Below are 13,941 nucleotides of genomic sequence, written 5' to 3'. Positions count from 1 at the left end.
TATCTCATCACTGGATTGGAACAGAAGCCTTTTTTTTTCATGACAGGATTTTCTAGAGTGTTCCAAGGACATGGCCTCTGAGAGCCCAGGCTCACCTTCATGCTATGATGAGGCAATGGAAGAGGACTTTGGCCAAAGAGCTTAATCTTAGCTCTGGGAATTCACAAAGCAACACCTAGCACTTCACAGTTCATTTATAGGGAATATGTTATAGGACCTGCTATGACAAGGGAGTTTTCCCATCACTTAGCATTGAAAACCACCAATGTCTCATCCAAAGTAGGATATCTCATCACCTTGTCAGCACACTGTGTGGCACATAGTAAGCATTTAATAAATGTTTGTTGACTGACTGACCCTATCTCATGAGCCCATCCTAGAAGACAGTTGACAATAGCAAGTAGCAGCATTATGACATGAGAAATTCTTTTGTCTTCAGTAGTGTGTTCACTTTACCTCCTACAAAACAAGTGAAATTAGTTATTGATTGTGATATTGTCAGGTGGCTGACTCGAAGCAGCAAAGCATTACCAGATATAGGTGGGCACAGCTGAGGTGGCTGGCACCTACAGGCTTTTCAGTCTTTCAGTAGCTCATATCATCAATACTCTCAAGTCAGCTCCAGGAAAAGAGCCTCCCATATTCATAGAATATGAAGAGGAGGTAAAGAACTGAGAGATCCAGCTCCTTCATTTCTTTTTTTTATTGATGACTGGTTTTTATCATGTTCATTTCCAGACATATCTCATCTCACCCACTACCCAGTGAGCCTTCCCTTGTCCCAGTTATTAAAAATCAGCTCAGCAAAACCAACCCACAGATTCACTACAACTGAAAGCATATGGAACCTTCAATGCCTATAGTCTCCCCCCTCTCTAGTGAAAGGAAGGAAGTACTTTTGTTCATCTCTTCTTTGGTGCCTTCATCTTTCATATAAGCAAATTGAAGTACAAGGAGGGAAAATGATGAGTCCAAAGACACATGGATCCAAAGTGATCATATATTTTTGTTGTTGTTGTTGTTGTTTAGTCATGCCTGACTCTCTGTTACCCCTATGAGGTTTTCTTGGCACAGATACTGGAGTGGTCTGCCATTTCCTTCTCCAGTGGATTAAGGCAAACAAAGGTTAAATGACTTGCCTAGGGTCATACAGCTAGTGAGTATATAAGGCTGAATTTGAACTCAGGTTTTCCTGACTCTAGGCTCTGTACTCTATTCACTGAGCCATCTAGTTGCCTCCAATGATCATACATTACAGAAGTAGAAAGTGATTGATTTGCATTATTGGTCTCTCACTTTAAGATTTGTATATCCCTTCATTTTTTCTGTGTGGGTCTTTGTTTTCTAAACATAATCTGTAACACTTGAACAAAATTTTAAATATACACATTTTTAAATGTGTTTAACAAATTGATTGATAATTTGGATAAAAATATGAACCTTATGCTTATCAAGCTTAGATTATAAAAAAGATTGGAGGAATAACTAGCATACAACATTCAGATCCAAAAAGATATCACATCTTAGAGGAGTTGGCCAGATTTAATAAAATATTAGTAGGAAGAAATGAAAAGTCCTAGAATTGGGTTCAAAAAATCAATTGCACAGTTGCCAGATGGGACAAATGTGGCTAGACAAAAGTTTCTGGAGTGGAGTTCATTCAATCATCTTAGTTTCTTACCAGACCCAGTCAGTGCAGAGCATGACCTGTCTCTTATTTGCTACAGAAAGAATGTTCTGTTGCATATTTCTCACCAAGGAGTCAGAAATGGAAAGAACCATTTTTGCTGTCTGCAGAAGAACATGGAGGATGGCAACAAATTCATCAGAAGGGAGAAGGGGCTAGACTAGATCAAAACTTCCTAAACTGGGGGTCATGACCCCATGTGGGGTAGCATAACTGAATGTGGGGGTTGTGAAAAATTTGGCAGAAAATGTTTGGATACTTATTTTATATATCTATATAAGCACTGTTGCATAAAAATTTCTTGGGCAAAAAGGAGTCATGAGTGGAAAAAGTTTAAAAAGCCCTGGACTAGATTATATCTAGGGCACTTTCTAACTCTCACAATCCAAAAGAAGACCTTCAGGGCATAAGAAAGTAGGTGAGACCCTTGTGGGGAAGTTGACTCTTGATAGGAATCATAGGCAAAGGCTTGACAATTTCTTCTGTGTGGGGAACTCCCTCTACTAACACAGATGACTTTAGTACCCAAGTCCCTAAGAGCTGCCTAAGGCATGTAGGGGTTAAGTGGCATGACCCCAGTCACACAGTAAATAGCAGAAATGAAGTTTAAATAGGGGCCTTTCTGGTTCTAAGCCTGGTATTCAATCCAGTAACCCAGCTGCTTCCCAGAAAGAAGAGGAGGCTCTGTAATGGTGGCTAAGTCACTTCAGATCTCTATATGTGTTTCCACATCTGTTAAATGAGGGTTAGCCTTTCAGCTCTAAATCTTTGATCCTATGAACTTCCAGGAAAGCCAGGCCTGAAGTCAGAAAGACTCATCTTCCTAAGTTCAAATCCAGACTCAGACAATCACTAGCAGTGTGACCATAGGCAAGTGACTTCACCCTGTTTGCCTTAGTTTCCTCCTCTGTCAAATGAGTTAGAGAAAAAGAAATGGCAAACCATTCCAGTATCTTTGCCAAGAAAACCCCAAATGGGGTCATGAAGAGTAAGATATGACTGTGCAACAAAACAAATTACTATGATCCTAGAAGGAGGAGGAAGATGACACCTAATATTAATATAAAGCTTTAAGATTTTAAAAGACACGTCTTACATGGCTCAGAAAAACTCTGTGACATAGGTATTGCAGTTATTATCCCCATTTTATTGTTTGTGGAATGGTTTCCCTGGTTAAACTCACCTAGCTAGCCCATGTGGGGTGTAGCCCACATGTATATGCATGCTTATAGTGACAGGGAGAGAATCAGAACATGGTGAAGTGGTTGAGAGGTTGAATTCCCTTTTGTAGGGGGTGTCTTCCCTTTCTTAAAACAGATGAATAGCAAGTATGTGGCTGTCGAAAACTATTATAACACAATCCCAAGGCTCCCCTTACCCATTTTTCTAACATCATTTCTGAAATGTGTAATTGAAATGAAATCTGGGAGCAGATCAGTACCAAAATTACTGTTTTAGTTCATGCAAGTGTATTTCCATATTTCTTTTTCTGTTGTCATGGAGACACAAGGGATGTGTAAGAGACAAAGTCAATGGCAACATTCAGGGATGGGCATCTGATTCGGAAGTTTAAACCTTGGAAATGCATTGAACTGAAAATAGGGAATCCAAATGTGGTCCTTTAAGGGGACAGATGTCCATCAAGAATAAAGGTGTTAATAATGGCAAAGCAGAGAAGCCATTAGAACCTGACTCACACTCTAATTCCTTCCAGTCATGTTGGTAACTGGTGGATGGGAGCTAGTGGTTTAGCTTTTCTGGATTTGGGGCCTTCTTGGGCAAGGGAAAATTTGGTTGCCACTTCCTTATAGCAATGATGATGATAAGTCTCTAGGGTGGAGGCTTTGTAGCCCAAAGGAAAGCAAGGGCAGGAAGAGAAAGATACAAATCCTTTCATCAGTAACTTTCTCTGTAAAATGAGGGGCTTAGGTTAGATGATCTCTAAGGTCCCTTTTGAACTCTTCTGTGATCATTGTAATTAATAATAACAATGACAACAATAACAACAACAACAAGAGTTGCCCTTTATAAATTTGCTTTTGGGGTCATCTGGTCCAATCCCCTCATTTTTTTTTTTTGCAGGGCAATGAGGGTTAAGTGACATGCCCAGGGCCACACAGCTAGTAAGTGTCAAGTGTCTGAGGTCAGATTTGAACTCAGGTCCTCCTGAAGCCAGGGCTGGTGCTTTATCCACTGTGCCACCTAGCTGCCCCTCAATCCCCTCAATCATTTTACAGATGAGGATTTTGACGCTCAAAAATGTTAACTGAATTGTTCATGATCACACACTGATAGAAAGTGTTAGAAGCTGGATGCAAACATAGGTCTTCCCGACTGTAAATCAAGAACACCATGCACTGTACCAACCTGCCTCTCAGATTCCCTGGGTTTTGGAACCAGAAGAGGGGCAGCTAGGTGGCGCAGTGGATAGAGCACCGGCCTTGGAATCAGGAGTGCCTGAGTTCAAATCCGGCATCAGACACTTAACAGTTACTAGCTGTGTGACCCTGGGCAAGTCACTTAACCCCAATTGCCTCACTAAAAAAAAAAAAAGAAAGAAAAAAAAAAAAAAAGGAACCAGAAGAGACCTCAGAGATCATCCAGGTAGTGGAAAGGACATGAGTCTGAAGTCAGTACACCTCAGCCCAAGCATGATTCCACTATTTCCATTTTCTAAACACTTATTAAGTGACTCCTATGTGTGGTAGTTGGCAGGGTGATTGTCATCAACAGAGAGCTGACCTTGGAACCAAGGAGTTTTGTTGTTGTTTAGTCATTTCAGTTGTATATGATTCTTCATGACCCCATTTGGGGTTTTCTTGGCAGAGATACTGGAGTGGTTTGCCATTTTCTTCTCCAGCTCATTTTACAGATGAGGAAACTGAGGCAAACAGAGTTAGGGGACTTGTAGAGCTAGTAAGTGTCTGAGGCCAGATTTGAACTTAGGAAGATGAGTCTTCTTGACTTCAGGCCTGACACTCTATCCCCTGTGCCACCTAACTAGAGCCAGGGAGACCTGGATTCAAATCCTGCCTCTGAAAAGACAAGCTGTGTGACCCTCGACAACTATCTAAGATGCAACTTGCAGAGAAGTTCCTGACCTGTATCAGTAAAGGGAGTTTCCTTCTCTGGAAGTTACTTCTACTAGTGAAGTCACTGATCTGGTTCTAATCCCCATGCCTGTTCTGTACAAAATCTGGTGTTAGTTACTAGGACTACGAGGATGAAAGATAAACAGCAGGCACTGCCCTAAAGAATTTACAGACAAAGGAGAGGGAGAGGGGAACACAGGATTAAGGCTTGGACACAAAAAAGGATGATCCAAGGTAGAATATAATAGAAGCACAGAAGAGGCCTAGACAAAGATTTAAGAGAAATTTGAGAAGGGAAAGATTCTTTCCTGCTATAGGGATTTGGGAAGGCATTGTGGAAGAGCTGGGCTTTGAAGGGAGAAAGCAATTTCAACAAGTGGAGAAGAGAATATTCTAAGGTTAGATACAGGTGTCATCAGATGCATGGACTATCTCGGAACCAGACTCTAGTGGAGCTTGGAGATAGAACTGGGAAGGATTAGAAAGGGGGACAGTTTGGACTGGTATATTTAAAAAGCTGAATGAGCTATAAAACATTTATTGAGTGCTTCTTATGTGTCAAATACCTGGGAATAGAAATATAAGAAAGCATGACAGTCCTTGACTTCAAGGGCCTTACATTCTAATCAGGAATACAATATTGAAAGGCAATCTGGGAAGGCAACAGATGTCCATTAGTGGAGGTGTGCTTTGGGAATGGTGGCCCAGAAGTCACCTGGATGTCTGGTTCTGGGTAAGATGCATGGCTTAGTAAAAAGAGAACTGGATCTGGAGTCAGGAGGCCTGAGTTCCACTCCTTCTTATGACACCAACTAGCTGAGTGACCAAGGACATGCCACAGCCTCTCTGAGCCTTAGTTCCTCACTTGCAAAATGTATATAACAATAATTGTTCTTCCTTCGTCATAGGATAATTGTGTGCCACTAATGGTGTGATAAGTCACAGCATCTTTCTGATTTTCAGTTTTCTCATCTACAAAATGAAAGGTGGAAGGGTTGGGGGTCATGGTAGTTGATCTCTAAGTTCCATGATCACATCCTCCTTTCCAGCCTCATCTCTCACTAACTGTTTCGCATACTATATACCCCAGGAAAAGTATACTGCTATTGTTCCCTGAATTGATCTTGCTTTCACTGTGCTTTTATTTACCTTGTCCCTAATACCCCAAATGAGCTATTCTCTCTGCCTATCAAAATCCTTTTCATCCTTCAGGGGACCAGATCAGGAATCACCTCCTCCATCAAGTCTTCCTGATTCTCAGAGCAATCCTTCCCCTACCCCCCCATCCAAAATTAATCTCTCCATCTTCAGATATCTCAGTGATGACCTATACCCTTCCCCTGTATTTATCATATTTTATGCTGTGCTAGAGTTATTTGTCTACATGCCTTATCTTCACCATTAGACTTTCTGCTCCACTATGGCAGACACTATGTCTCATTCATCTATGTGACCAGCACGGGGCTAGCATAGGAGGATGCACAAAGAAAACTCTCATTATAAAAAATAGTTGAATTTGTTGAGTCAAAAAATTTCCTTAAAGCATGCTGAATAAATCTTCATTCTTCCAGGCTGGGATTTTATATTTGCTGGGAGAGTGAGGGATGGGATGTTGGAAAGGTAGGAAAAAAATGTAATTTATGTCCCAAAGACTAGGCAGGGACCTGGTTGCCTCAGGTAGGGAGGTAGGAAGGCAGGGGTTCAATACAGAAGATTTGTGCTGGTTCTGTCTTCAAGGCATTGATTTCTGTTCCATGTCACACTTGATGGAGGCATCAACCTAAGTGAATAAGAGGCTTATCAGACAATATAATGCAATAATTTCTTTGGACATTTGACTTAATTATCCCCTCAACGAAAGGTCATAGGATTAAAGTGATGGAGGCTCAGGGACATTCTATCTTAGCAGTTTAATTGCACCCAGGGCTAGAGTAATTAATATCTTTTTTTGTTTTTGGCGAGGCAATTGGGGTTAAGTGACTTGCTCAGGGTCACATAGCTAGTGTCAAGTGTCTGAGTCCGGATTTGAAGTCAGGTCCTCCTGAATCCAGGGCCAGTGCTCTATCCACTGTGCCACCTAGCTGCCCCAATTAATATGTATTTTAAGGCATGGCCTAACAGAAGCCCTGAAAGGCAAGACCCAGGTCACTTAGGCCAGAAGATGCTAAGCTGTAAGAAGCTAGAGGCAGCTTGGTTTCCACTTGTTTCATCACTTATCCTTTTATAACAGGGTCACATCAAGTCCAATCCTTCATTTTAAATAAGAGAAAACTGAGGACCTGAGAAGATAAATGGTTTGCCCCATGTAACATGTAACTAAGTAGCAAGGATTCGAACTCAGGTACTCAGATGTCAAACCCAGAGCTCTTCTCTTTCAAGGACTTAGTCTTTGGATTTAAAGCTTAGCAAAAGGTAGGTCCCTTATATTAGATGTCTGATTCAGTTTCCCCTTTTCTGACAGGGTATTTACCTCTCCTTTACCTGGTTTTTGCTTGTTACCATAGACCAGGCACACCAGAGCCTCATTCTCTGACATGAGCCTAATCAGACCAGTCCCAGGCTTCAAGCTACCCTCAGTGTCATGACCAGCTTTAATCAGTTCCCCAGATAGCAGAAAGAAACCATATATGGAGACTTCTACCAGGCATCTCTGCTCTTCTGTGCTTGCAAAAACCAGACACCTTCCTTTCAGACTAACACCTGAAGCACTGCCCCAGAGGGAGGTACCCAACCTCTGCTAGGAGAACTAGTCGGGCAGAGCATCTGGATATGTAGAATTCAGGTCAGAAAGGTGCCAGTAGGGCAACTAGGTGGAGCAGTGGATAAAGCCCCATCCCTAGTTTCAGGAGGACCTGAGTTCAAATCTGACCTCAGACACTTGACACTTACTAGCTGTGTAACCCTGGGCAAGTCACTTAACCCTCATTACCCACACCAAAAAAAAAAAAAAAAAGAACACACAAAAAAATACCAATTCTGGGGAGCATGTTTGAGTTGGCTCCCAAACACGCTGATTTGTCACAGCTTTTCCTCTTCACAGCAAGCCTATGAGGTAAGTGCTATTATTCTAATTTTACAAATAGGGAAACCGAGTTCCAGAAAAGTTAAACAACTTGCCCAAAGTCACCTACTCAGTGTCTTGGGGCAGGATTTGAACTCATGTCTTCCTGATTCCTTATATGTTATCACCTTTCATACCCCCTATGGTCCAGTCACACTGCCTTCTTACTTTTCCTCCCTCATGATCCTGCCATATCCCGTCTATGTACTTATGCCCAGAATGTATACCGCCTCTTTATCTCCAACACTAATTTCCCATATTCAGCTCAAGCATTGCCTTCCTCATGAGTCCTCTTCAGATTCTTCCCCCAACTGCTGGGCATGTGTTGTCTTCCCCAACAGAAGTTAAACTCCTTGAGAACAGAGATTGTTTTGTCTTGTAGGGTCAGCACCTAGCACATGCCTTTCACTTAGTAGGTGCTTAATAAATGTTTGTTGATCGATTGTTTATGGAATATTAGAGTTACAAGAGCCCTTAGAGGTCATCTAGGCAAATTCACTTATTCTAAAAATAAGGAAACTGAGGCTCATGGAAGTAAAGCTGCTGATTCAAGGTCACACTAAGGAGTTAGAGGCATAGAAGGCTCTAGAGTTCCCATGACTCAACTCCCAGTCTTATGCTCTTTCCCCAACACCATACCTTTCTGGATTCAAAGGTACCCTTATTCCTTGACTCTCCTTTCTTCTGTCTTCCACCATCACCATTATTACCACTCTCTCCCACTATCCCCCTTCTCCAAGAAGGGATACAAGGCATGTGGAATTAGGTTTATCACAGTAGGTAGTTTCAGCAAAAATAGAGAATCACAATCCAGGGATTCCTGCAAAAGGCAGTAACATATGGCAGATGCTTGAAGCTTAATGTTTAAAACTCATAGGCAGAGATGGTGCCAGGTGATCTGGGTGGTATAACGACACAAATGGGATTGATCAGTTGAAATGTAGTTACTTCTTTTGAAGGACACACACACACACACACACACACACACTCACTCACTGGCCCGGTCCATGTGGGGAGAAGGCTAGATCAGGAATTACCCTAAATAGTCCATTCATCTGTCAAATGAGAGGGCCAGATTGGCTGGTCTCCCAGGGCCCTCCCCACTCTGATACTTGATGACAGCACAATCATTAGAACATTCCACATCCATATGCTACAATTTTGGTTTGAATGCAGAAGGATTCCTCTGTCTCATGAAATGGCACCCGTTGGCAGAAAGCTAAAGTCGTCTGCTCACCAGGTGACTTAGGATGAGATAATGTCATTCCTCTGCCATGAATTTAACCTGTGCAATAAGAGAGTTGGACTGTTTGATCTCTAAAGCCCATTGCAATTTTAACAATTTATGGTTCTAAGAACATAGGATGAAGTCACTGATGGTTCAGCTTAATTAAAAAAACCCATCAACAAATGCCTACTATGTGTCAGGCACCTTGTTAGGTGTTGTTCAACCAGCAAGAGAGCCCAAATACTACTCACTCCCTAGTGGGGGTTTCTACTCTGAGTTTACTCAAGGGTGATCTACTTTAGAAGTCCTTTTTTTTGGTTCACATTCTTGGCAGAGTGGGTTTTCCCTCAAAATCATCTACTCCATCTCCTCTTCCCTCCCTAACAATCTCCCTCTCCCACTCCTTCCTGAACCCTTAGTCATCACATGCTATATCCCTTGCCACCCCTTTGTGGCAAGTAGGCAAGCTATGCAACTCAGATGTCTTCCCCTAAGGATAATTAGAGGTAATTGTTAAGTTGTTTCAGTTATGTCTGCCTCTTTGTGCCCCCGTTTCAGATTTTCTTGGCAGAGATCCTGGAGTGGTTTGCCATTTCCTTCTCCAGCTCATTTTACAGTTAAGGAAAGCGAGGCAAACAGAGTAAAGTGACTTGGCCAGGATCACACAGCTAGTAAGTGTCTGGGGCCAGATTTGAACTCAGGAAAGTGAGTCTTCCTGACTTCCACCAGAAACTGTATCCACTCTGTCACCTAGCTGCCTAGTGAGAGCCCAGACTTTATGAACACAAGCAGCATATCCTGCCTGAGGTGATTCTCCATGTGAATTTAGGAGTGAATATGGATCTTCTATGATTGTTTGCGGTACGCTCTTTTAAAAATATCAACACCATGTAGACTTTGAATTACTCTGGATGAATGGCACCTTTCAGAGGCTGCAGGCCCTAAGGAGGTCAGGACCAAGTCCATGACTGCTGCCAGGAGTAGCCTCCCTGAGGCATGGAGCCTCCATAATTTTTTGGTAGTCATCTCTCTGATCTCAAAAATGGCCTCCATAGGTATACTGCTTATGGCCAAAAATGTGTTCCTTGTCTTCCACCTGGCTACTCAGCTTCATGCCAGTTGCAGAACCAGGCTCTGCTGAGACTGGGCGCTGTGTTATGTACCACCACTACCTGTGCTTGCTGGTTCAGAGAGGCCATAATCTCTTTCCTGGTGATGATGACTTTGCTGATTATGGAGTGAACAGCGGGCAGACCCAGCTGGAATATATCAGACGATGTCTCCACCTTAATGGAGTCACAGACACTACTGTCGGTGAAAAAATTGGTATGCAATGACTCTTCCTGGATCTTTCCGAGTAGCCTGGTAAGGATTTTGTTGATCCCAGGGAGAAAATCTCAGACTCTCCCATTCATCTTCTCATTAATAATAAAGCTGTGACAAGTCTTCTAGTCACTCATCTTCATGGCTTCAGAAGTTGTTACTCAGTGTTCACTCATTGACTTATGTAGAAAGAACAAGGGCTGCCACTTGCCTACCTAAAGTTGGTGGTGGAACTGTTTGCTGATCATATGCATCTGGGAGTCACTGTCATGGGTTACCATGTATGAGGTCTCCAGAAACAAGGCAGATACCAAATAAATACATTCAAGCAGCTTCAGGTTGGCATACAAGTAGAAGGTACCTGGTATCATTGTTCCTGATTCCATTCCCGCAGGCTCCTTGAGCAGGAGACCCCACCACAGAAGCTCCTTAGCATGGTCACTAGACTGAATATCCAAGAGGACATTGTGTGCATCTGTGGCCCTGGTGGAAAGCATAGATGCCCAACTGCACTGTGGTATGGTTATAAAGGACAGGAGAGTCCACATACTGAGTGTTATCCTATAGGTGGCTCATAAGCATGAGGTTCTGAGTCTGGTACCAGCAAGAGTGAAGGGCATGGTGGTAGATGTGGCAGAGGACTGCACTTGTCTGAATTTGGTCTGTCCAATTCTTGGCATGTATGTACTTGTACTAGCCTCTCCATCAGCACAGCTCAATCCTCCCTCTAAGGACCCTTCAGGAGGAACAAGCTAGTGCTGCTTGGTGTCATGGTGAAACTTGTAGTAAATACAGAGCACGTGATAATGGATGTGGCAGATCTCCTCGGTTGTTCCTTTTTCCTGCAGGTAGCACTGAACATGTTCAGTGATGGCATAGACACAGGCCTCATCCTTGAGATGCTTCACATACTCCTCTTGAGAAGTAGGATCTGTGTGCAGCATGATCTTGGGAAACTCTTCATCAATCCTTTCCATCAGAGTTAGAAGCCAACCATGAACATGAAGTGGCTCCTCAAAGTTAGATATGTTCTCACTGTCTTCCAAGATATTCTCTCCAACAAAAACGTTGGGATTTGCAAACAAGATGTCCAGTTCATCGATGCAGTCCAAGCACATCTCCCACATCTCCACCTTGATTATAAATTTCTTGAGGGCAGGGATCATTTTGATTTTGTCTTTGCATCTCCACTTGATTATAGCCTGGGATGCAGAAGGCCCTTGATAAATTACTTTTGAATTAAATTGAGGACAGTTCTTTGTGGTTTCTCATCATTCTTTGCCATACAACTGACATCACTCCTTCCACCTCCACCCCAACACACACAGAACACCAACCTCAATGTCAGCAGCTCAGTTCTCCAGCCATCTTTCTGTCATTCAAAAGCCTGTCTGTTCCTTCCCCATTTGACCTCTGGGTGGAAATTAATTAGCTGAGTGTCACTGTGTGTGATAGGAACCAGAGAGCAAAATAGTTTTATTTCTAGCTAAGGAAATGGCTCTGACTGTTTAACTGTTCACTGTAGTTGACTGAAGTAAAATATTTGGATCTTCTAGCATCCCAGAAGAATCTTTCTTCTTTGTAAAAATTCCACTATACTCCATGCTTGACCTATTTTGAGGTGAGAGATCCCCATTGTACTTGTCCTTTAGTTTAGACTCAATGGATATTGGCATTGTCTGATCAGGGGCAAGGTAAATTAGGAAAAAAGGATTGATCATTTGATCAGGGGCATATTACAGGAAATGAGTAAATGAAACTCCATTCCCAAGGGTACTTAATGTCCGTCTTGCCCTGAACTTCAATAGAAAAACAATTACCATACTGTCCATAATTATAGCACTGGGCACGGGGGCAGGGAGGGGGGCACACCCCTTGTTCCCAAACCATGATCAGTATAGGCCAAGTAAGATCTCCTCCATGGAACATGCTGGACTTGTTCCAACACTTCCACTGGGCTCTGAGAGGCTATCTAGATAGAGAACTGCCTGGACTTTGAGTCAGGAGCACCTGAGTTCAAATCTGTTTCTCTTTAGTACCCTGTTTTGTGCTCTTGACTATACTCCCAACATCTCCCTTCACTCTATCTAAACTCTCCTCCTGTGATCCATTATGAAGTCATATTTTTAGATACAGCCTATGTAGTTATCTGTCTTACTTGACTATGTATATTTGTTGCAAGGGATTTGATTTTCTTTTTCCAGAAGTAAGAGAGGGAAAATAGGTCTTTGTTAATTGAAAAAAAAGATAATAAATTGGAATGACTAGAGCCAGCATAGAGATAAATTGAGCTAATGCCTAATCCAAGTAAAACCTCTGAACATATTCAAGTAATCAAGGGACACTTTGGGAGTTCAAGGTCCCTTGAGACTGAAGAACTCAGGGCTAATGGTAAGATTCCTAGCACAATGTGAGAGGTGAGTGGATTCTTTTTTTTTTTTTTTAAAGTGAGGCAATTGGGATTAAGTGACTTGCCCAGGGTCACAGAGCTAGTAAGTGTTAAGTGTCTGAGGCTGGATTTGAACTCAGGTCCTCCTGACTCCAGGGCCAGTGCTCTATCCACTGCGTCACCTAGCTGCCCCTGGTGAGTGGATTCTTTAGGCTGGAATTACTCATGATCCCTGGGTCAGCATTGGATTTACCCTTTGCTTGAGAAGAACTAAGAAAAGAAGGCATTAAGTCATTTTAGAAAGCACGGTCCCATTGCTTTTTTCCCTTTTGATTTGACCACAAAATTGCCTTGTTCTTTATCCAACACTATCCTCAGTTACAGATAAGGCTCCAAGAGCCTGCAAGAATGATTTGCACTGGATGATCCCCCCCCCCCTTCATACTCTTGCTTTTGTACTATAGAACAAGAAGGAAGTCTTGCCCGTTGTTTTAGATCAAAGACAGAATTAGGCAACGAGTTTAAATTCGCCTTTTGCCTAAGACCATCCAAAGACCTTTTATGCAGAACGCTGGAGGATCAGGACTTCATAAAGATTTGCAAAGTGACAGAATTTCTGGGATAAATCATCTCCCATTCTCTCTTGGTTCTCAGAAGAGCCAGGCTGATATCACCTCTCTCACCTGTTCCATCCATAGTGTCACATCACTCCTTAAAAGCTCCCCTGCTTCTTTTAGGTTTGCAACGCTCACAATATCACAGAATTGCAGGATTGGAAAGAATCTCTAGAGTCATGAGACCCATCCTTACCTATAGCAAGAATTCTATATATGATATCCTTGAAAGTGGTCACCAAAGGATCATTCAACATGTGTAGGTAGGTGGGTGGGGGTGTACACACACACATATGGATAGAGATATAGTTATGTATTGATAGATACAATTGTACAATATACATGTATATGTGTTTATATGTACACACATGCATGCATACATGTGTACACGCATACATATGGTAGTTCAGTGGATAGAGTGCTAGACCTGGAGTCAGGAGCTCTTGCCTCAGACACTAACTAGCTCTGAGTACTTCCAGGGCAGGTCACTGAATCTGTTTCATCATCTGAAAAATGAAGATAGCACCTACTTTACATGTTGTGAGAA

The 13,941-nt window shown here is 42.4% G+C and overlaps 1 protein-coding gene and 1 pseudogene across 1 annotated transcript in view; one reads left to right on the top strand and one right to left on the bottom strand.

Annotated features, from left to right (window-relative positions):
• CALY (calcyon neuron specific vesicular protein) overlaps positions 1–13,941 on the top strand; it is a 120,393-nt gene that overhangs the window by 51,362 nt on the left and 55,090 nt on the right. The gene's annotated exons all lie outside the window — the stretch shown is intronic.
• LOC122738230 lies at positions 10,019–13,472 on the bottom strand (annotated as a pseudogene).

This window comes from Dromiciops gliroides, chromosome 2, assembly GCF_019393635.1.
Source record: "Dromiciops gliroides isolate mDroGli1 chromosome 2, mDroGli1.pri, whole genome shotgun sequence".
Classification (NCBI taxonomy): Eukaryota; Metazoa; Chordata; class Mammalia; order Microbiotheria; family Microbiotheriidae; genus Dromiciops; species Dromiciops gliroides.
Note: the sequence above shows the minus strand (reverse complement) of the source record. Positions and strands in the feature narration are given on the sequence as shown.